This window comes from Balaenoptera borealis (assembly GCF_965194805.1).
Source record: "Balaenoptera borealis genome assembly, chromosome: 8".
In the NCBI taxonomy this organism is placed as follows: domain Eukaryota; kingdom Metazoa; phylum Chordata; class Mammalia; order Artiodactyla; family Balaenopteridae; genus Balaenoptera; species Balaenoptera borealis.
Window position 1 is genome coordinate 21132272 of NC_138865.1, and position 22173 is coordinate 21154444.

General features: G+C 40.2%; 2 protein-coding genes across 8 annotated transcripts in view; one reads left to right on the plus strand and one right to left on the minus strand.

Moving 5' to 3' along the window:
- Nucleotides 1-22173, plus strand: part of NUP62CL (nucleoporin 62 C-terminal like) — an 888162-nt gene that overhangs the window by 716850 nt on the left and 149139 nt on the right. The window lies entirely within an intron of this gene.
- The window catches only part of AUH (AU RNA binding methylglutaconyl-CoA hydratase), a 162532-nt gene that overhangs the window by 11910 nt on the left and 128449 nt on the right, over nucleotides 1-22173 (minus strand). The window lies entirely within an intron of this gene.

The window sequence follows — 22173 nt, forward strand, 5'->3', positions numbered from 1 at the left end:
CATTACCACGTCAGGAACCACAGGGTGCACCGCAGTTGCGGGGCTCAGGGGCTGGTTGGGGAAGGAGTTTTCTCTCCCTCAGCCGGTTCACCAGAGGAATGACAGGTCCATCAAGCTTGGCATTTCCCCTTCAGTTTAGATAAAACATCAAATTCTGAGCAATTCAACTCATGTGCTTTTGAAGACTCATTTACAGTAAATGAACCGTAAGCTAATTTTAATTTAACGAAAATAAAAACAGATAATTACTCATGAAAATAGGCTTCGTCCCGGGGTTTTATTTTTCAGTGCAAGTACTAATCATCCCCTGATGCATTAGTCCATTAGATCCATCAATCTGCTCACCCCAATATCTTTTGAGAGAAGAGACTGGGATCTCAATAAACAGAAAGCTGGACAAAAGCAGGTAATATTCTGACTGGGAGCTTCAATTTCTACCAATAAGAATATGAAAACAGCTGCAAATCCTAAATCTTATCTTGTAAGTCTTATCCTTAAAGTGGCAGCTGGACTGCCCAGGAGGCCAAGGAAAGGCTGACCGCGAAGGTTCAGAGGACAAAACGCAAACTGATGGCCAAACATCTGAACAAGCTCACTGTGTTTCTCTGGCCCATAAAGTTTAAACTTTTTTTTCTGCACTAGTTACCAACATTTATAAACTGGGTGGGTGATTTCATATGAAAGCTCACTTGTACCTGGAAGTTAACTGTAGCTGCACCTTTCAGATGCAATGCACTCGAGTCTGCCACAGCCTCCACCACTTCCTGCTACTCCAGTACTACAGACTGCGAAGTTTTGATTTTCTTTAAGCAACATTAAAAGGCAGGCAAAATGTACTCTTATTCACATCTCAACCAAAAGTGGTGGGGAGACAAGTTTCAAGAAAGCATATTTCCCTTCAGTAATTAAGTATATTCCTACATGTTTAACAAACAAAGCACGCCAGCATTGGAAGAACATAGCTTAGGACGCTATTATTAAGCAACCATGTTGAGAATGATGACCATGTTTTGAAAACACAGGTGATTAAAAAAAAAAAAGAAACAAAAATAAACCTCAAAAGGATTGACATTTTCAGTAGGGATTGTTTTTGAACATTAAATGAGTACTGCTTCTGTAAATTGCAGTTACGTATTGCTCACACAGCCCAAGCAGTTCTAGATGGTAAGTTTAAAGGTATTTTACACAACGTGGCAACAAACGCGTGTGAAAAAATGAAGCACCGACAAATTTAAATCTAACTGTAAACAATGATATTGCTCAGTGTAGTAAAGATAGGTCTGAAAACTTACGGAACAAGCTATATGGAAAAGAAAAGTTATTTACAAGTGTTTCCAATGGCAGCTGATTAGAACAGAGATATAAATAATACAACCCAGATAGCTATATTTACTCATGGAGCTGATGAGGATTTTCATTAGACTAAAGTACTTACGGATATAGTATTCATGATAAGCACACGTTAGGAAATGATTCTCTGTTGTGTTCTGTGAAAAGTTTAATGTAGATTGGTCAAAATTAACAAATGTGACCCTCAACAGTCATTGTTAGTGCTGGACTTTTTATTCAAGGGAAACTCAATATTTTGCAAGTCCACTTAAGCCCATTCATCATATTATTTTGTTTATGGCATGATTCTCTCCAGGAATAAAGATTTTATAAATATTTAACAAAGGAACAGTCATGAAACTAACACCATGAAACAGAGCTGAATGGCACTGAACTCTAAGCTTTGATGGATGAAACGGATGCAAACCTAACTGTCTGCTGCAGGGCACGATGTGAGTGTGAGAGGCCTGGTGCTGAAGAGACCTTTCTGTTCTGCTGAAAACACTGCATCATAGGATCCAAGGAAAAATCCTCAGCTTGGCGCATCAACTAACACTGCATCCAAGATTTGGCTTTTTCGGTTGACATCACAAGCTATCTACTCTAGGAACCTCATGTAAGTGCAATCATAGTATTCGTCCTTCTGTATGATGGACAGAAGGTATGTGTCAGAACTTCTTTCCTTTGTAAGGCTGAATAATACTCCGTTATATGAATATGTTTTGTTTATTCATTAATCTATTGAGGAACACTTGGGCTGCTTCCATCTTTGGCTATGAGGAATAATACTGCTATGAATACGTGTACACAAATATCTCTTCAAGACCCTGCTTTCAATTCTTTTGAGTAGATACCCAGAAGTGGAATTGCTGGAACATACAGTAAATGCATGTTTAATTTTTTTGAGAAAGAGCCACACTGTTTTCCATAGCAGTTTCACCATTTTATACTCCCACCAATAGGGCACAAGTGTTCTAACTTCTCCACATTCTTACCAACACTTGTTACTTTTTGTTTTTTGATGGTAGCCATCCTGATGGGTGTGAAGTGGAATCTCATTGTGGTTTCTGATTTGCATTTCCCTAACAACTAGTGATGCTGAGCATCTTTTCATGTGCTTATTGGCCATTTGTATATCTTCTTTTTAATTGGGTTGTTCTGCTGTGGTTGAGTTGAAGGAGTTCTTTATATATTCTGGATATCAATTCCTTATCAGATACATGACTTGCAAATATTTTCTCACAATTCATGGGTTACTTTTTCACTGTTGACAGTATCCTTTGAGGCATGCAAGTTTTTAATTTTGATGAAATCCAGTTTATCTAGTTTTTCTTTTGCTGCCTTTGCTTTTGGTGTCATGGCCAAGAAATAATTGCCAAATCTAACGTCATAAGTTTTTCCACTGTTTTCTTCTAAGTTTTGTACTTTCAACTCTTACATTAAGGTATCTGATCCATTTCGAGGTAATTTTTGTATATAGTATAAGGTAAGGGTCCAACTTCACTCTCTTGCGGGCAGAAATCCAGTTTCCCTAACACTACTTGTCAAAAGGGGCATTCTTAAATAGTTACACAAATATGTGACTTAATTTGCTCATTCTTACCAAAACTTCATTTTTAGGAAAACTGTTTGGTAAGAAATTATCTGGCTCACTTTCATATGCTGCATTCAGTTTGCAGAAATCAAAGACTGATAGTTTGAACTATATTTTTACTTTATGGAATTAAAGGTAACTGACCCTTCAATAGCTCCAGGTATATAATTTCAACCTTTATAAAAATGATATGACCTGTTCAGTTTGCCTTTGTCAATTAATACTGATAGTGTGAGCAACGAGCCGTACAAATGGAAGTTACTGAACTGCAGTGCAATACGACACAAAAAACTAAATATGGTCGATGTGGAATCTCAGACTTCTACAACCATCTCAGGAATAGTTACTCCAAACAGAAAATATTTTTATGCCAACATTCTAGTCCAGTTTGGAAGTACTTCTGTTTATGAACAGCTATTTTCTATTATGAAATAAAGCAATTAGCTCATTAGGGAAGCAAGGTTCACTATAGCATTGCATCCTGCAACCCGAGAGACAAGATGTGCCACTGAGACCTGGTGTGGAAGAAAAGGCATCAGATATTTTAAGTTCCAAATACAAAAAGAAGTACTAGAGAGAATTTATTTCAATTCTTCTTTTATTAATTCTGAATACTAAAGTCCAATATTAGCTTAGAGTTAGGTAAAAGTGAAGACAGTGTGTTGTATTTCTGTCGGTTGATTTTCTTACACCAGGCTTGCTTCTGTAGATCACACAACCTGCTTAGTTCCAATAGGGATTTGAGTTCAGGATCACTGAAGTGCCATCTCTAGATACAGTCTTGATGACTGGAGAAATTAAACAGTAGAACTAAAAATAGGGTTGTCCCCAGTGGAATTAAAATCATTCCACTCTGACAGCCGCCCTAATGTATTCAAAATCACACAGGTCTGAGACTCTGTTCAAACTTACACTACTGTCCATCCCAACAGCTTCCAGCACGGAGCCCTGACTCCTAGTTGGGCCCTGCCCTGAGACTCACAGAGTTTTGGTAACTTGCCCAAAGTCACAAAGTTAGGTTGTAGAAATAGGATCCAAACCTACCTCTGCCTGATTCTTATCTACTATGTGGTGAGACAGTAAAGAGCAACTTATGAAATAAGCTTGTAAGCTGCTTGATAAAAGGTAAGGTATATGTAAGTAGGTACATAATATAAGTAGGCATATACATATATCAAATGTATCCAGAAAGTTGTCTCTGTGGGATCAGCTGATAGATAATGATCAGTTTTTATTCATTTTGCCTGGTTGTATTTCAAAAATGTTCTGCAACAGTAATATGACACTGTAATAGGAATAAAAGTGCTACACTATTTTTGAAGAGCACAGTACAAGGAGACAAAGAGCCAACCACTGGGTAAAAGCCTCTCAGGCCACTTCCTGCCTGTGTTCCCAGCAAGTTCTCCAGGACCTGGGAAGCCTCAGCTCTCCTGGGTTGCAATGTTAACACTAAGGGACCATGGTATCCGGAGGTCATACACTCCCGTGACACTCCTGCAGGTACCCCCACGGTACTACCAAATACGAGGAGAAGTATGAACGGAAGCTGAATCAGCTGTATTTCTGTCAGTTTCCACAATAACTCACAAGGCTCCTGCTAAAATACAAGTAATTTAACCCTTTCCAGGGGCAGTAAATTCAGAGCATGTTTTGCTTCCACAAAAAATCAACTACTGTTGAGTCACTTCATCATCTACCAGAAAAAGGCATTCTGTGGTGTCCCATGAATCCTCATGAAGATCCATCAGAGTAATAAGCAGAAACAGCGTGCCAAAGCCACATTACTGTTATGAAGAGGAAGCATCTTGGACACTGACCCTTCCCTTTCTAATGTGGGAATGCTCAGAAAATGCCAGTTGTTTTCTAAGGCTTTTTGCTTTGGCTCTGTCATCAAGGAGATTCTGATTCGGTGGGCTCTGTTGACCCACTGCTATAAAACATGAGGTAGGAGATGATTCATTTTTAATTAGGCAACAGAATTTACATAACCAAGTGAATATGCGCCATTTCAGAACAGTCACCCCAAATACTGTATACTTGTTATTCAGGACCATTTTGGAATTCCTCTTTTGGAACTCATTTCCAAAATGACACATTTATTCACTCATTCAAGTAGTTACTGCAGCTTCCTGTTCTGGGCAGACGGATACAGCTGTGAACTAAACAAACCCCGGCTCCCAGGAGCTGACATTCCTGTGGGGAAGCCCACAATAAGCAAATAAATACATACTGTTAGTTGGAGAGTAGAGTGTATCAGGGTGTGGGGTGTACACAGTTTAGACAGGATGGCCAAGGAGGGGCTCGGAGGAGGTGACACTAGAGCCAAGAGCAAAAGGAACCAAGGAGTGGATACTGCACAGGTCTTGTGGGGACCGTGTCTGACTCACAGAGCAGCACAGGGAGACCAGAATGGCTGGAGCAGGTCCAGATCCCATAGGTCCCCTGGGCCTAGAAGGACCTACGGACTACTGTGAGGACGACAGAAAGCCACGGGGCATCTGAGAGCGTCTTCTGAAAACAGTGGTGTAGGAACATCAATCACTAGCGAAGATTTGGGTTTGAGGACAAGCTATGGTCATTATGAGCCAAGAAGATGGAGGAGGTAGGTAGATGTTCTACTACTTGTGGCAGGGCTCCAACAGGCTCAAAGAGAAATTTCAGAACAACTACTCACATGCTTTCGATGTCTGTCATGTTTCAGCTGCCCAACACCCACTGACCCCATTAAAATCCTGGTCTTGCTTTTGGAGAACACTCCCCCACATACACCCCACTGTATTCAGCCTGGGACAGTAAAGAATCCCTCCAGTGGAGACCAAGATCCTCCTTCTCTCTGCCCTGGAACAGCAGGGCAGGCATCCGAGTCACGTTTGATCCACTGGATGTTACTTCTCAGGACTAGGAGTCCTGAATGGGTGATCTTGTAACATGGAGATTTTCTAAGCTTACAGGCAATGCAGGGGCAGTGATGTGCCAACCTGATGATTCTTGTATTGTGTTCTTGCAATGGTGCAGACTGTGTGTTTCCAGGGCTCCTAAGGTCTAGTTTGGGCTCTAAGCCTTATTCTCTAGCCAGCTATTGATTCTGGGAACCTTGCAATAAATTTCCTCTTCATGTAGGGTAGCCAAAGTCAATTTCTACTGTGTGCTTTCCAATATCATGAATGATACAGTGACATGCTAGGAGTTTTGTTTTTCTCTCTCTTTCAAAAATAGTTAGATGAAGCTGGATGGGAGTTTATTTGTTCTACTTTTCCCAGATAAAATCCATTCGTTCAACCTCTTAATTTATTGGTCAAGTGACCTAGTATGTGCCAGACGCTGTCTCAGGTGCTGAACAAACAGTAGTGAACCAGATAGGCCGTCCTAGACCTTACAAAGCGTACATCTCAGATAAAGAAAGGGAAGAACAAGAGCAATAAACAAGCACATGGACAAGAGAGAACTGAAGTTGTGGTGAGTGTTACGAAGAGAATTTAAGGCAGGGAAAAAGGTTCTGAGATAATCATAAGACGACTCATTTAGATTGGGTGGTTGGGGAGGCCCACGTCTAAATGCTAACAGGCCAGCGACATGAAGATCAGACAGAATGCCCAGTGGTGAGATCAGCCATGCAAGGGCCCTAAGGGGAAGCCAAGCGTAGCACTGAGGAAGAGAAGGAGGCCACTGTAGCTATGGGGAGAAGGCTGTGAGGGAAGTGGCAGAAGTGAAGTTGGATAAGCAGGGTTCAGATCACACAGACACAGTGTAGTTTTACATCTTACTCTATGTGTTATGTAAAGACACTGGAGGGTTTTGAGTGGAAAGTGACATAATTCGATTTGTGTTTTAAAAGATCCTTTGTAAGGCTGGCAGAGAACAGATTGTAGGGGCAAGATCAAAGTGGGGTGCCCAGTTAGAGACTACTGCTGTCCTCCGAGTGAGGTATGATAGCAGCTTGGACTGAACTAGGGCAGCATAGGCAGGGAGAGGGGGAGGGATTTGGGGTGAGTGTCCAAAACTGCCAGTAAAATGGATGTAGGGAGAAAAGGAGATCAATCTAAGGCCTCCATTTCTGGTTAGAGTGTAATTAGTAAGCAGTGCTGTTTACTGACACTGGAAAAAGGAGGCAGCAGGGGTGCACTCTGGCCATGTTAAGGGTGGGGTGTCTTTTAGATACATAAATGGAGCAGTCGAGCATGTGACTGGACATGCAGTCTAATGTTCATTAATAATCACTATCATACAGATGGCGTTCAAAGCCAGGGGCCTGGATGTGATCACCTAGGGAGACTATTTAGATAGAATGGCGCAGAGGAGGAGTCAGCAAGACGCTGAGAAGTGCCCACTGAAGTGAGTGAGGCAGCAGAAACGCAGGAGGAAGGTGCTGCTCAGCTGGACACCTACCCCACCGCTATTCCCCCGGCCTTCTTCCAGTGAAGTCAAGTCTGTAGGTGTCTTCTAGGAAAGACTTTCCTCACTGAAATAAAGACTCCCAGGAATAAACAGGCCTTCTCCCAGGAGGCTTCCATGTCTACATGTGACACTTGGAGCAATGACAGCCACCTTGTGACCATAATGGAAGCCAGCAAGGGCAGAATCATCAAACTAAAGATGGCATAGCAGAAAGACGTCACTAAGCTGCTGAACTTACCAATCCTGAGACTGCCCTATGCTGTGACTTCTTGTGATATTACACTGTATTTTCTTATTGTTTAGGCCTCCTGAAATACAGTTTCCTGTTATCTGTACCAAAAATGTCTGCAAGTGTAGATGGATTAAGGAAAGAGATCTGAACACACATTTTGGAGAGTAGAAAGCAAACACACTAGGGAAGTAATGGCAAGACTGCTGGGCAAAACTAATTACACACTGGAGATTTGTGGCCATGAGATGATTAGCATGGTTTTTTCTAGAAACTCCTAGCCATTTGGGGGCAGGCACAGAGCAGGCATGTAGGCTGGAGCTTCACGAGACAAGTACAAGAAAAGACGAGGAGCTGGGCAATAGCAATAGTTGACATGTATTGTGCAAACACTATGTAATAACACCTGGTCAACTGTCTTAAGCACTTCATAGGTATTTAATTAGCTCATTTAATCCTTATAATTCCCCTATGAGGTGGGTGCAAAGGTAGTTAAGGTCATTTGTAAGTAAGTCATGCCACAAAAGACCATGAAATCTAAATTGGATGAGGAGAGGAAGGACTTGGCTGAGAGTGAAAATGTCCATGGACGTGATGATTCGATGAGGTCCAAAAAGAACTGGAAAGTTAGGATGTTGCAGAGTGACATGCAGGAATCTAGATTCAGAATAGAGCCATTACTGATGACGCTGAAATCTAGGGTACAACCATGAGAGTACTGGGCTAAGATAGATGGTAGGAGGTGAGTTAAGAGATAAGTTGGGTCGTGACAGGAGGAATAGTGAGAGTCACTGCTGCCACCTGATGAGCATGGAAATCAACAACAGCGTGCTGATGACGGAGCAAGCAGACCTTCAAATGCCTGGGGTTTGTTCACGTACAAATCTAATTCTCTTTTTGGCACTCAAATTTGGGAAGCAGGTAGCTCTGAACCACTGTCTGAAGCCACAGACAAACTAACAGGGGATGAAAACACTCAAAATGGTGTCTGTCATATCTTTTGCATGTGATCTATTGATAATACAAAAATGAGTTTGTAACTACAGTTTTTAAATAGTTGATTCTTTCCCTTTATTTATTAATTTTCAAAATCAAAAGGCGGTTCCCTAGCATCCTCCAAAGGTGACCAAGAAATTTTTAATCTTTGAAACTACCACAAAACTGACAACTTTTAACATAGTTGAAGTATTAGACTCCACTGCAGTTTTTATCTTTATTGATGCTCAAACTACCCCATCTTTGGTCAGTGGCAACTTGCTTAGATTGGCTCTAGGCTCCTACTGACATGACCTTAATAGTCTTTGATAACTTGTTACCTGGTATCACAAGAATGTTCTAAGCTCAACTTGAGCATCTCCTCCCCAGACCTTGAATCAGTCACTTTCCCAGAGCCCTGATTCCTTTCAGTGGAGCTGCATTTAAAAATTTAACACTTCTACTCATATCGTGACCAAGCTTACCTAAAATAGCCATGATTTCATATGCATGTTCTGTATATTCTTTTAATGATTTTGCATTGAGTTTCAAGATTCTGCTTCTTCAAACAAATGAGCATCAAGGAAGAGCATTAACAAATGAACACGGGAGTGAGTTCTCTGGTAGTCAGGAATTCGCTATGTAATGCTAACAGATCTTTAAACTTTTCACTGTCCACTTTATTAAAGCCAGCCTCTTTAAAAAGAGCTTTAATTTTATTACTTTGATTTAACCACTTCCTTGATACCATTAGAAGTCAACCACAAAACCTGGGGGCCAGTTTTCTCAAGGCTGCACTTCTTGCGGAGTGTTTGCCATCGCATAGGGAATAAAACTGGGGCTCTATTATAATGGAAAAATGAAAGTGGGTGCTACCTCAAGTGGTAAAACTGTTTTAATCATGTAACAAAATGTTTTCATCTCTATGTATTATTTAGACAGAATGAAAATATATTTGAAATATCATATTCCTTTTAAAAAAATTTCCATCATTCTAATCTATCATTTTGAGAAGGCATCAAGAACCATCGCTCCCCCCACCCCCCCAGGCAAGGTAATCCTCTCCTGGGATTATAGCACTTTTATTAAAATAAGCTTAAAGTAGCAACCTCTATATCAGCAGTGGCTTAAACACAGAAAGCCTGTTTTTGCCAGAGAAGACAAGAAAGGAAAACTATCTGGTCTCCTCCCACTCCTCTGTATTCCCTGCTGGCAACAATCTGGGACTGCCACCCTTCTCCTCCCAGACCAAAGTCCTAAACTGATTAAGCCAAGTACAGATGCTACTTTCCTTTTGTATATTTACATGTATTTAAATAATTTAAAGCAAGCTTTGACATTTCACAATCAATTATAATATGTAAATAACTGAACATAATTTATAGTTTTGGATTATAAATTATGTTTTAGTAATATGTATAAGGTAGAAAATTCCAAGTTTTTTTGTTTTTGTCTCTGGGTTTCCTTTTAGCCTTTGTATTTCCCTCCTCTTATGAATTCATGGAGAAAGAAGCCATGCTAATAAAGGGGGATGCTTACAACAAATACTTTTAAGTTGAAAAGTTATATAGATACTGCATTCAGGGCATTTTGTTGATACAATTAGCAGTGATCTCTGACTCTTACTTCTTAAGTAAATATCGCTTTTGATTATTTCTAAATCCCCTCTCATAAACAGGAAGTTCCACTTAAGGTTATATTTTCCTTGAATTGTGGAGGAAACATTACAGTAAAATGTTAACTTTGGACTAAAATGCCTGTTTCAACTGATTACTGTGGAACTCTGTCAGAGGGCTTTAGGCAAGAGCTTTCTTGACAGATCTGGGCAGGATGCTTACAAAATTGACTTCCTCTCACTTTTACTAAGAAAGAGAAGTGTGCTATGTGAACAAACATGGCATGATTACTGGTCTCATAATAGATCCTGTCACAATCATAAAAAAGCATAAAAATATCTATTCTTCAATTTGTGACCAATGTTTAAAGTGTTGTAATACTTTGTTTCCTGAGGCTTTTTACTTTTTACCATGTTGCAAAACAATGAGAGAACACACACACACACACACACACACACACACACACACACACACACACACAGAAAACGAACAAGACAGGAATAAATGAGAAGGAAAACCTGAGTGGCTAAACCCCAGCAGAACCTACCTAAAATACATCGGTTTGAGCTCTGCTTGGCTTATGCTAAAGGAGCACTTAGCAAAATCTTAAAAACTTCTTAAGAACTGGGGCGCAGAAAGAAAAATTGTACATCAAACATTTTTTTTTTCCAGAGCAAATTAAGCTGACTAGCAACAAATTAAAGCCTTTGCGATATAGCTTTCATTAATATTTATTCTAGAAAGTTTTCTTGACTATTATCCCATTTACTGTTAGAGAAACAGATTAAGAACAAAACTTTATTTTTAAATGTTTACATATACTTTTTACATCAAGTATCTGAAGCATTATTATATATTTTTTTAACTTCCAAAGAATATATTGTTATATACTGCATGAAACAAAGTACCTTACTTTTTAAAATGACTTGTCCATTTTGGGCCACCCAATGTCCACCAACAGCGCTGCATGCTCCTCTGCCGCTCTCTGCAGCTGCGGGGGTTCTGAACTCAGGTCCCCTGGTGGCTCCAAGGGGGTTGCTGGAGGCTTCCTTTACAGGAACCTCTCTCCCACCCCGGCATAGACAAGGGGTAGGCAAATGACTTAAGTCAGGCCAATCAAACTATCTCTTGCAACTTGGATCACGAATGGAGCAATGGAAGAATGGAGGAAATGGTTGGGTTCATCAACTCAAGCAAAGGCTTCCAGGCAAGCTTATCTAAAGTTGTGCTGCCAGATATAACTTTCTGTGATGATTCTGGGCTGTCCAACATGGGAGTCACTAGCCACACGTGGCTACTGAGCACCTGAAACGTGACTAGCTTCAATTTTAAGTTTTAATTTTAGTTCATTTTAATCAATTGAAATTTAAATAGCACGTGTGGTCAGCAGCCACAGTACTGGATAGCCCAAGTATAGAGTTTCCTGCCCTTCAGCTTCTCCTGAGCTCATTTTTGGTTGCAATATTTGTTTCTGTTGCAAAACCAAAGAAACTTTGATACAATCTACGGTTCATTGCAACATGTACAGAGTCTTAGTGAAGCAGCTGAGGTGCAAGGTCTGCAGACTTCCCCACAGCTCACCTTTCCCGCAGGAAGAGAAGAGGCAGCACATGGCTAGTGAAAGACTTGTGTTCTAGAGTCTAGGTAACCTGTCATGCCAAAAAGAGCCAGAAACCAAATGATTCATCTGTTCTTACAATACTGCTGAGCCGTATGCAAGAAAAGTGGGTATCACAAATGAGATTGTAACAGAGATATTGCTAACAGCCTTCAACATAAACCTATCCTAGGCTTGATTAAAGTTAAATATAGTAATTGCTCAGAGAAAATAAAACTAAAAGAAAGAAGTGATCCAATGAACTCTTCCGTATTTTGATTTCCATCTCGTGGCATACATTTATTAGACAATTTACTATTGCCACAGTAACAGAAATTTCCTACCTATAGTAAAAATTTTGTGCCATAATATGCCACTTAGGCATGACTGTTCTATATGTAACATATTTTCCATTTTATCCCTAGTTATTTATATAAGTATGCTTTACATATTATATATGATAAATATATCATATTTGGTTTAGCCACAATAGTTATTTACAAGTATATCACAAGGATTATGACTAGGCTGGTTATCTCCTCCCTCTTGAGATTACTTATAAATATATGCATATAATCGTGGTGTCAAATGAATATAAATACATATACATATATGTATATGTATATATGTGACAGCCTTAAAGAAAATTCTTGATTAACTTTCTTTAATACAGTGGTATTTACTAAAAATACAATGTTTCACGTTTACCTCAGTGGATGAATCATGTAATATAAATTAAATCAAGTATAAATGAAATCAAATTTAACAGCTTGATATCTCTCAAACACAAAACAAACCAATTACGCAGTAACGTTCCCTGACCCAAATGGATGGTGACCATGGTAAAGCATAAACCAGGTAGTCTGCGTTTAAGAAGAAACAGTTTCATCATCTCTAACGATTAAATATGGACTGTATTAGTTATTTCATGTGCATTGCAAGTCACCTCAAAACTCAGTGGCTTAAAACTACAAACATTTACTCTTTCTATGGGCCAGGACTGGCTCTGGGTTCCTCGTGAGGCCGCAGTCCTCTGTTTCCAGGCTCATTCATGTGGCTGTTGGCAGATTCCCTTGGTTCCCTCTACATGAGCCACTCCACAGGGCTACCTTTTGACAAGGCAGGTGGCTCCGCCCAAAGTGAGTAATTCAAGAGAGAGAATGCACAAGATAGAAGCCACAGACTTCTAATAACCTACCTGAGAGGTGATTTCCCACCTCTTTTGCCATATTCTATTAGACAGAAGGGAGTCGAAATGCCCAGCCTTCACGAGGAGAGGAATCGCACACAGCATGAACATTTAGAGGCTGCCTACCACAAGGTCTAAGACTGATTAAGCAACACACACTGTAAAAAGGTCATCTTTGCTTCCGCCCATCTTTCCTTTACCAAAAAGCAGTTTTTTTCCCAGAGCACATTCAGACTAGTTCCCAAAACTTTAAAATCATCTTTCATTATTTCAAAATCAAGGAGATGAATAGAACATGTTAACCATTATCTTGAAAAAATAATGGGGGGGGGGGAGTAAGGAGAGTATAAAATGGAAGATGTTCCTTCTGTAAAGCTCACTCCATTAAAAACAGTCTGCCAACTACGATCAGCAAAGAAAGTGACACCCACATATCAAAGGTATTTCTAGACTTTCTAAAATGCACTGATTTAACTGATCAGCAAAAAGAGTGGACACTCTGGACTTCATAAAAATTGGACCCTGACATTTTCATTAAATGGGGGGGGGGAATCTAATAAATGGCTTAAGATCTTCAATATCCAGATGTTTTCTCTCTGGATAACAGGAAACTTCTGGACAAGTAAAGAAAAGTAGAAACTTATTGATAAAAGAAACAATATGTATAAATATTTGACTAAATGACTAAACAATGGAGTGAACATGAAAATCTGAATACTTTTGATTTTTCTTATCAAAAGCAGGTCACATGATAAACATTTGAAGATTCTGGCACAGCAGCACCATTATTTACTGAGAATTTACTATGTCCTATGTAATTTAACAAATTATTTCTTATAATTTTTGCAAGAATCCTATGAGGCCACTACTATTACTATTCTTATTTGATAAATCAGGAAATCAGAGGATCAGAGAGGTAAAGTAACCAGCGGGTGTGAGTGAATTCGGTATGTCTGATTCTGCAGCCCACCTGCTTTTCCTAATGGCAAGCTACCTCCCCCTAGAAGAGGCCAGATGCACAGCTCCTCAAATAGTTATCCTCTGGTAATGCAAGGCCTTGGTGGGAGTTAGTTAGCATAACAAGATAACTCGATAACTGGAACAAAAGGAAAAATGAACCCACTGGGTCTGGTATCAGAGGCAATGAACAAAGGCAGAAAGCTTCAAATCAAAAGCACCACACAGTGGTCAATTCCCAGTGGGAAAATGCTGCTGAAGAGAAACCAATTACAACACAAGGCCCACAGGATGGAAGGCACACACACTTCTGCCATCCTTCCATTTTGGTGGCAGATCTTCCTCCCCCTCACTCTCTGCTCTCTGATACTGGCCTGTCTCTACTTTATCCTATGTTTTTTAGGGCTAGTGTTATATAGGAAAAGGCCAGAGGCATAAAAGATGTGGAACTGACCACAAGGCACAAACCCTGAGATGAAGGTGCCTCGGCCAGTGTGGCCATGCCTCCACCCTGGCCCTTTCTGAGGTCTCCTGTAGGGAACAGCCCACTTTTTTTTTTTTTTTTTTTTTTTAAACTGAACAGAAAAACAGCATAATGAGCAAAATAAATTAAAAAAAAAAAAAGATATTTCACAGTGGCTAAAACTATAATGACGAACTAACTAGCATTATTCCTCACTGGGAGAACCATGAAACATTTTGTGAAATGACAGTGTAAGATTTTATTATTTAAAGAACTAGTCAACAACTGTTTCATATTAAGAAAGTGGGATGAACCATTCTTCAGAGCATATCCAAGCAAGATGAAGCAACTCTAACTTACTGGAAACAAATTACTTTTACAAAATATATCCAACATCTAGTCAGTTTTTCATAATTCTAAGTCATGTCGCAAGAAAAACAGAAAACCTGTAAAAAAATAAATAACCTTCTCCCCACACCCGAAACAAAATAAAACAAACATATGCTACAAAACAACGAAAATCCCTCCCTAAATGAGGGACAGAAACCACACACAACATATTATAATAACAGATATGTATTCACTCACGTCTATTGCCTTTTCATGTCCAGTAGGCTAATTTACAATTATCTGATATGTACTTTTTAAATGGTCACTATATAGGATCAATAGAACATCAATTAAAATAACAAATCTGTCATAATAAAATACTGGGGAACCCCCCAAACATTGGCCACCTGTAGACTTCTTGGTTACCCATCTTGCTCGTAGTTACTCAGCTTTTTCATAAATGAACAAAAACCTCAGCTGCAGTTTTAATAAACATGTTTTTTACATATTAAGAGTTTCATATTTCAAACTACACTAAGGCACCACTGGGTGTAAAATATATGTGAAATTAACTTGTCTAAAGGCTGACACTCCTTTCCTTCTTACCTGCATCTCACAACTAACTTCTTATGTGCACTGTTGAGTATGTGGGCAAATGACCAGGAAGAGACAGGTTGGCCACTGCCCTTTACTCTTTCTGGCATGTCCTGATTACACGCCCACACATGGGAGGCTCCAGAGGCAACCTCTGTCCTCTCCCTGTTCCAGGAGAACATTTGAAGAGAACTTTCAGACAAAACAGGTATTAACTGTTGCCATCCCAGCAAGAACAATAAAAGTTCTGTCACAACCACTCTACAATACGTGGCTTATGTCAACAATGGATTGACAAAGGTGTTGTTCTGAAAAACTAAGTTTGAGATACAAATATGAAAATTAAGCCATACTGTCAGTATTTTAAATGAAAAACTCTATATACACTGGAGACATAACATGCATTGATTACAAATTGATATACACTGCAGATTTTTCTAGGGTACATATTTGGCTAGCTCAGAGCTAATTCCTCAACTCTCTTTAAAAAGCAACAAAAATAGCTGAAAACCAGTGAGGGAGGGAATGAGAAGTGGGGACGGAAAGACCAATGAGAGAGAGGAAGTGGCACAGTCACCGAAAAGCAGAGGCCAGGCAATGCACACTATAGATTTCAAGTATGGCCGCAGCATGGTGGGACTCTGAACAAATCTCAACATAGAAGCCATGTGGGCAATGACGGCGAATGGACAAAACCTTGTGTCAATACTACCACAAACCCCTTTCCATTTGAAGAAAAAGCACCCCAAGAAAATTTTAAAAATCTAATCAGCACTTTTTGAGGGACAGGGTCCCTCTTCTCATCAGGCTGTCCTACAGAATAGGGAGAGAGCCATTTTGGTTTTTATCTGATAAGAGGAAAGCTGGAGAAAGAAGGCAGAAGTTATCATGCTCATCTAACCATTCATCACCTTCAACAATTAGCAAGGATTTAGTAAAAAGGAAGGCAAAAGTGAAAATAAGATCACAGAGATCAGGATAACTGAGTAGGGAAAGTGCCGAAGTGAGAAATCTATGAGATATCAATTTCAGGTTTACCGGCTATCCAGAAGTAGAGTGTTCCCATGAGACCTCTCATAAACCAAAATGGCTTCATAAAGCAAAGAAGCAGTTACCTTAGGACGCATTATGCTAACCGATGCACAAAATCAATCGAGATAAAGCACAGATGCCCACAGACACAGCTGACAGCCATGGCAGCTTGATGCTGCGATGCGGAAGGAGGTTCCTGAGGAAGGAGCTTGGCGGGGCCGCTCTCGCTGCTCGGGGTACGCGCCACCTCGGTCACGGCTGCTGCAAAACAAACCCTGAGCGCTATTTTCATTTTTCACCTTTTTTCATAAAAGTGAAAACCCTCTTCAGATTTCTTTTGGTGAGCGAAAACAGTTACTAATGTAGGTCTTTCATAAAAGTGAAGTGGCATAAATGGAACTTTCAAAAAGTGGGGTATACCTGTACTTGGAGTTGACACCTGCTCAGAGCAGCAAACTCTGGTGTTAAGTGACTTACAGGTATTACCTCATTTAATCCTTCCAACCTCCTTATGAAGTCGGACTATCATTATCCTCCATGTAGGCAGGATAACAGAGGCCCCAAGTCAGGGCTAGTAATGCAGGAGTCAGAAAGTAAGCCTGGGCAGCTGTTCCACCTACAACCCTCTCACTCCATGTTATCTCAGGAGTCACCCTGGATCTCCAGCCCTGTCCGCCAAACACACACATGTGCACATGTGTGGTTTTTACCCATCCTCTCTATCTCAAGCTGGAAAGAGAGTACACACAGGGTCTGGGGGTGGAGAATGGGGACAGGAGCAGAGCTCGTGTACACCGGGGACCTGCTGTCCTAAGATTCCAAGGCCCCTGTCTCTAGCTGGGGAACAAAGGGTGTATCTCATGGGAAACAGTATGGCCCTGAGTAGGTGGAGGGAGCCCTGGGAAAGGACTTTTATAAAGCTGCATAATGGACTGCCTCCAGGCCCTGGTGGGTGATTCCCCTCCCCTCATCTTCTCCTTTCATTCTCTGAGATGAAAGGAAAAAACAAGCAATACTCAGCCCTCAACCCGCAGTTCACTCACTGTGTAACAGAACAACAATCCTGATAGAGACTCATGATAAAAAAAACATGTGGAGATGAAAAAGACATGGCATTCTAACAATGCAAAAATATACCAGCATCCTCACTGCCCAAAGGAAACCAAACAAGCCACCTGTGGAAGACAGCAAAAGCGCACAGCATGCTTAAAGACACAGTCTTTAAGGAAGCCCGAGGCAAGAACTAAAGGAAAGTTTAGATAATTTAGAGAAGACATGAAATCAACAGACGAGACTCAAAGAGTGATGATAAATCAAGAGACTGGAAATGAAAAGTGAGATTGCAGAGCTAAGAAAAATACTGAGGAACAAATTAACATTATTACAGAACTAACAAATGCATTAGAAATAGCATCATAAAAGAATCAAGGCTAAAGACATATAGCTAAAGGCAAAATACTTGCAAAAAAGGTAGTATATGCACAAGAAGAAGTTAGAAGCTAAACAAATAAACATAGACAAATAAAATAATGTCTAAACAAATAGACACTATATAACAAAGAAAAATGCTGTTCCTAACACAACATAAGACAACGAGGCTATGGATGAAAAGCCACATGATGATGGCAAAACAGAAAGCTGGAACAAGTGTGGGAACCTCAAAGTCATCCATAAACAGCTGAACAATGCCACCAACCGCCTCCCCCAAACTTCTTACATGAAAACACCTAAGCCCTCATTTAAACCAGGTTCTCTATCACCTGACTCCTCCTCTCAGCCCTCCCCACTCCTTCAGCCTCCTCACACTGTTCTTCCTTTCCATGCGGCTACTCTTCCCATTGCCAGAACCCTTCAGACACATTTTTGCCAGGATCCTTAATCTTATTGTAAATCTTCTCCTTAATCTTGCCATTCCCTTAATCTTTCACTGTATCCAACTGGCAACTCTCAACTGTGCTCTAAGCCACCCTTTTACCTTCTCTGATTCTGCATCTGAACAGTACCACACCCTGCATGGCATCATGAGATCTACGGAATGGTACTCAGAGTTCAGTCCCCAGTGCCAGGGAACAACCCTGGTCAAGGGAAGTCCTGGTGGGCAGCTAACTCTCTTGTTCCTGTACAGATGGACCCACATGGCACCGCTCCCTTACCCCGCCTCAGCACAGGCAAGCATCTCTCATCTCTTCTCTCTGGTCACACACCCCACCCCCGCCAAAGGATCTCCTCCCTCCCTCTTGGTCACACACACACACACACACATGCAGGCAATACCTCAATTCCCGGCTTCTCCATCTCCTGCCCCTTTCCTCATCCACCGACACCACTGGTCTCAGAAGAAGGAAGTACTCCTTCACCAGTCTAAAAGGAATCCCTCTATTTCCTCCAGGATCGGAGACCTAGGGTCACCACACTGTAATTATTCTCTCTGTATTATCGACCCCTCCTGCTTACTGTGTCTTCTTTCTCTGACAGTAAGCATGGTCCCTTCATTTCCACAGATAAAAGATTCGCTAAAACACTGTCCTTCAGTTACAGGAAACCTGACAAACACTTAAAACATAATGGCACAAATCAACATTTCAAGAATGATTTTTGCTTGTCTACCTGACAGCAATATCACACGTTTTCCTTTAAGTAAGCTAATTTACTAAAAACTAAATTCATGTGTTTTAACTGTTGATTTTAATATATGATCTGTCATGATAACAAGACACATGAAATATCTCAGGTTGAAAAAAAAAGCACCTGTTTCAGGGACAGGAAAATGTTGGCTAAAAAAAAAAAAAAATTTTTTTTTTTTTTAAATTAGATTTCTCAAATAATTCTGAAAAGTTTTCCCTCAAAACACAGAAGTATACCAACAATTAACTCTGGATTAAAAGCAAGAATGGTGTAAAAGAAATGTTTAATAAGGGGTGTCCAAGTAAAAGAAGTAAAGTAAAAGAACTTCGGCTGCTATCCTGAGGGTCTGAGTCCAAGCGCCACACCTTCCCCACCTACCCCCTCTGCCCTCCACCCCAGGCAGGGCCAGTCCCGTGACCTACATTGGCCAGTGGTGCAGAAAGCAGGGGATTCACGAGCACCTGCAGGTCTCCGCCTACACTCAGAACATGCTGGAACCAGCCAGCCTGCGGAGGATGGAAGACGAAGGATGGAGGGGAAAGACTGAGTCACCCTAGTCATCCCAGGGGGTCCATCCTGGACCAAATAAGTGGGCTAGCTACCAGGCATGTGGGAGGGCCTGCAGGACCAGACGTGCCCAAGTCTCCCAACCTAAATCTCTCGCGCGCATGGGCACATGAGCTAAATAAATGGTTATTGTTCTGAGCCACTTACTTTCCGAGTGGATTGTTACACAGCATTATTGTGGCAAAAGACAGCTGGAACACAGACAAAATCTCTTGGAGGAACAATCGCTAGATATAAAGAGAGGCACAACTGTATTTAATTTTTCTGAAACATACTGAGAATATAGAGAGTAAATCCACAGTAAGCAAGGGAAGTTTTGATCCGTCCTATCAGAAGCCAATAGATGAAGAAGACAAAACACTGGTAAGGACATAGACAGAGTCCTGATCTTCACTGCCACTTGCTTTGAACACTTTAGTCTTACTGGGACACAGTCACCATTAGCAGCTGAGACAGAGACTGCATGGCCTGCAAGGCTTGACGAATTTACCACCTGGTCCTTCACAGAAAAAGTCTCTCCACCCGTGATATACATTATTGGAAAAAATACAAATAACAAGTTTGATCCAAAGAACACTGCACCCCATTTATTACTTTCCAATGTATAGGCAATATGTATGAAAACTAACTGTATGCTAGGTCACAGAGGAAATCTTAAAAAATACAAAGTAATTCATACTAGACAGTCTGTAGTCTTTCAAAGATCAGATAGCAAACAAAAATAGCCTCCAAAGTCATCTACAAAGCATACAGATACATTAAATGACAGGTAAGTATAATAAATAAGGCAGTTAAAAGCCATATAAAACTTCTAAACAACTGACTTATGTGTGAGAAAGTACCTAACATGGTGATATCTCAATCCTTCTAAAATTTATCTATAAATTTAATAAAAAACAAATTTAAAAAGTGTAACAGGTTGACTATAGCTGTGAGATAGGAACTAGGTTATTTGGATCAGATAATTTTCCCAACAAAAACAAACACACAAAAATGTTAGGTTTCCGGTTTAAAAAAAAAAAAAAAGACTATCAAGTTAAAAGCAGTGGAGAGCCAAAAGAACAGCAATGAACTTTCAGGCCATTTTAGGGATGAAAACCAGGAATCACAGAAGTGAGCAGAATACAGGAGCCCCCAAGTCATGTATGTCTCAGGTAACTTACAGCTATTACAATTCAGGCTGTGGTTCCAAGGTTCCAGAGCCACAGGGATGGAGAAGAAGAGAAGTCAGGGCTCAGAGCCTGAACAAGGAGGCTAGAGGAGACCCACTCACTACAGAGGTGGGACTTCAGAGGGCACTGTTCCAAGGGGAAGGTAAACCAGATCTCTATCCTTATAACCACCAAGGACTGCATAAAAGGCTGCCTTGGTGCTGAACAGAGCAAGAGAGGGAGGGGAAAAAGAAAGAGAGAAAAACTCCCTGCCACTGTGTAGTTCTGTATACCAGTGCCACAGAACTTGGATACTTGTGTGCCCTGAAGAACTGAATGTGATCTGAGGGATCTAAGTGGCATTGTCCTAGGGCAAATGGCAGAACAGATGCAAACCTCTGGGAGGAGGGGGGGACAGGGAGACACACATTCATTCTCCATCAGAGAGCCTGTGAGTAATTTTTCAAGGGGAATGGTCAGCAAGCAGTCTAAAATATTCAGACACAGAAAGAAAAAGATACAAATAAGAACCAATAGAAACAATAAACGGAGTAAAAAGACTCACACACACTTCAGAATCTGAATGATCAGATACATACTTTAAAGCAACTACGTTTATCATATGTAAATAAATGACAAACTTGAACATATTCTTAGGGAACAGAAAACTAGAAAAAGTGACATGGCAGATTTAAAAATGAACCAAACAGAATTTCTAGAAAGCGAAAACTTAGTAACCAAAATGAAAAACTTGACAGATATATTTGGCAGCAGACACAACGCAGCAAAACAAAGCATAAATAAACTGGAAAATGGATCTGAAGAATTATCCAAAATGCAGCATAAAGAGAAGAAAGAAAAACAGTGATTAGGTCTAACATAAATTTGATCAGAGTATAAGAAGAAAGGAAAGAAGGAACAGGCAGAGACAATATTTCAAGAGATAATGGCTGGGTATTTCCAAAACACTGAAGGGTACCAATTCGCAGCAAGAGTGCCAGTGAATTAGAAGCAAGATAAATAAAATGAAAATCCACACCTTAATAAATAAAATGGAACTCCAGGAAGCCAGACATGAAGAAAAAAATTGTTAAAACAGCTAGGCAAAAAAAAAAAAAAAAAAAAAGGTAGATTATCTATCTTCAAAGGAACAAAAGCTAGACCAGAGCCAACTTCTCTGGTATGGTAGGAGTCAAAAGAGAGTGGGATATCTTCACTGTGCTGAAAGAAAATAAATGCTAACCTAGAAGCCTATACTCCATGAACATATTCTTCAAGAATGAAGGCAAAAACATGAGAAGAAAGATAAAACTGCATTTATTTCTCTCAACACGTATCAGGTTAAATTCCAAACATATTGAGATCTAGAAGTAAAAAATGAAGCCAACTAAGGGCTAAAAAAATAGGATGAATTATTAATAACCTGAGGCTATATCTCAATATCTATAGGTAATAAAAACATTACTGAGTTAAAAAAAAGAACTTCATAAGGAAAAAAAGAAAAGAGAAAAATCCTAAGGAAAGTTAAAA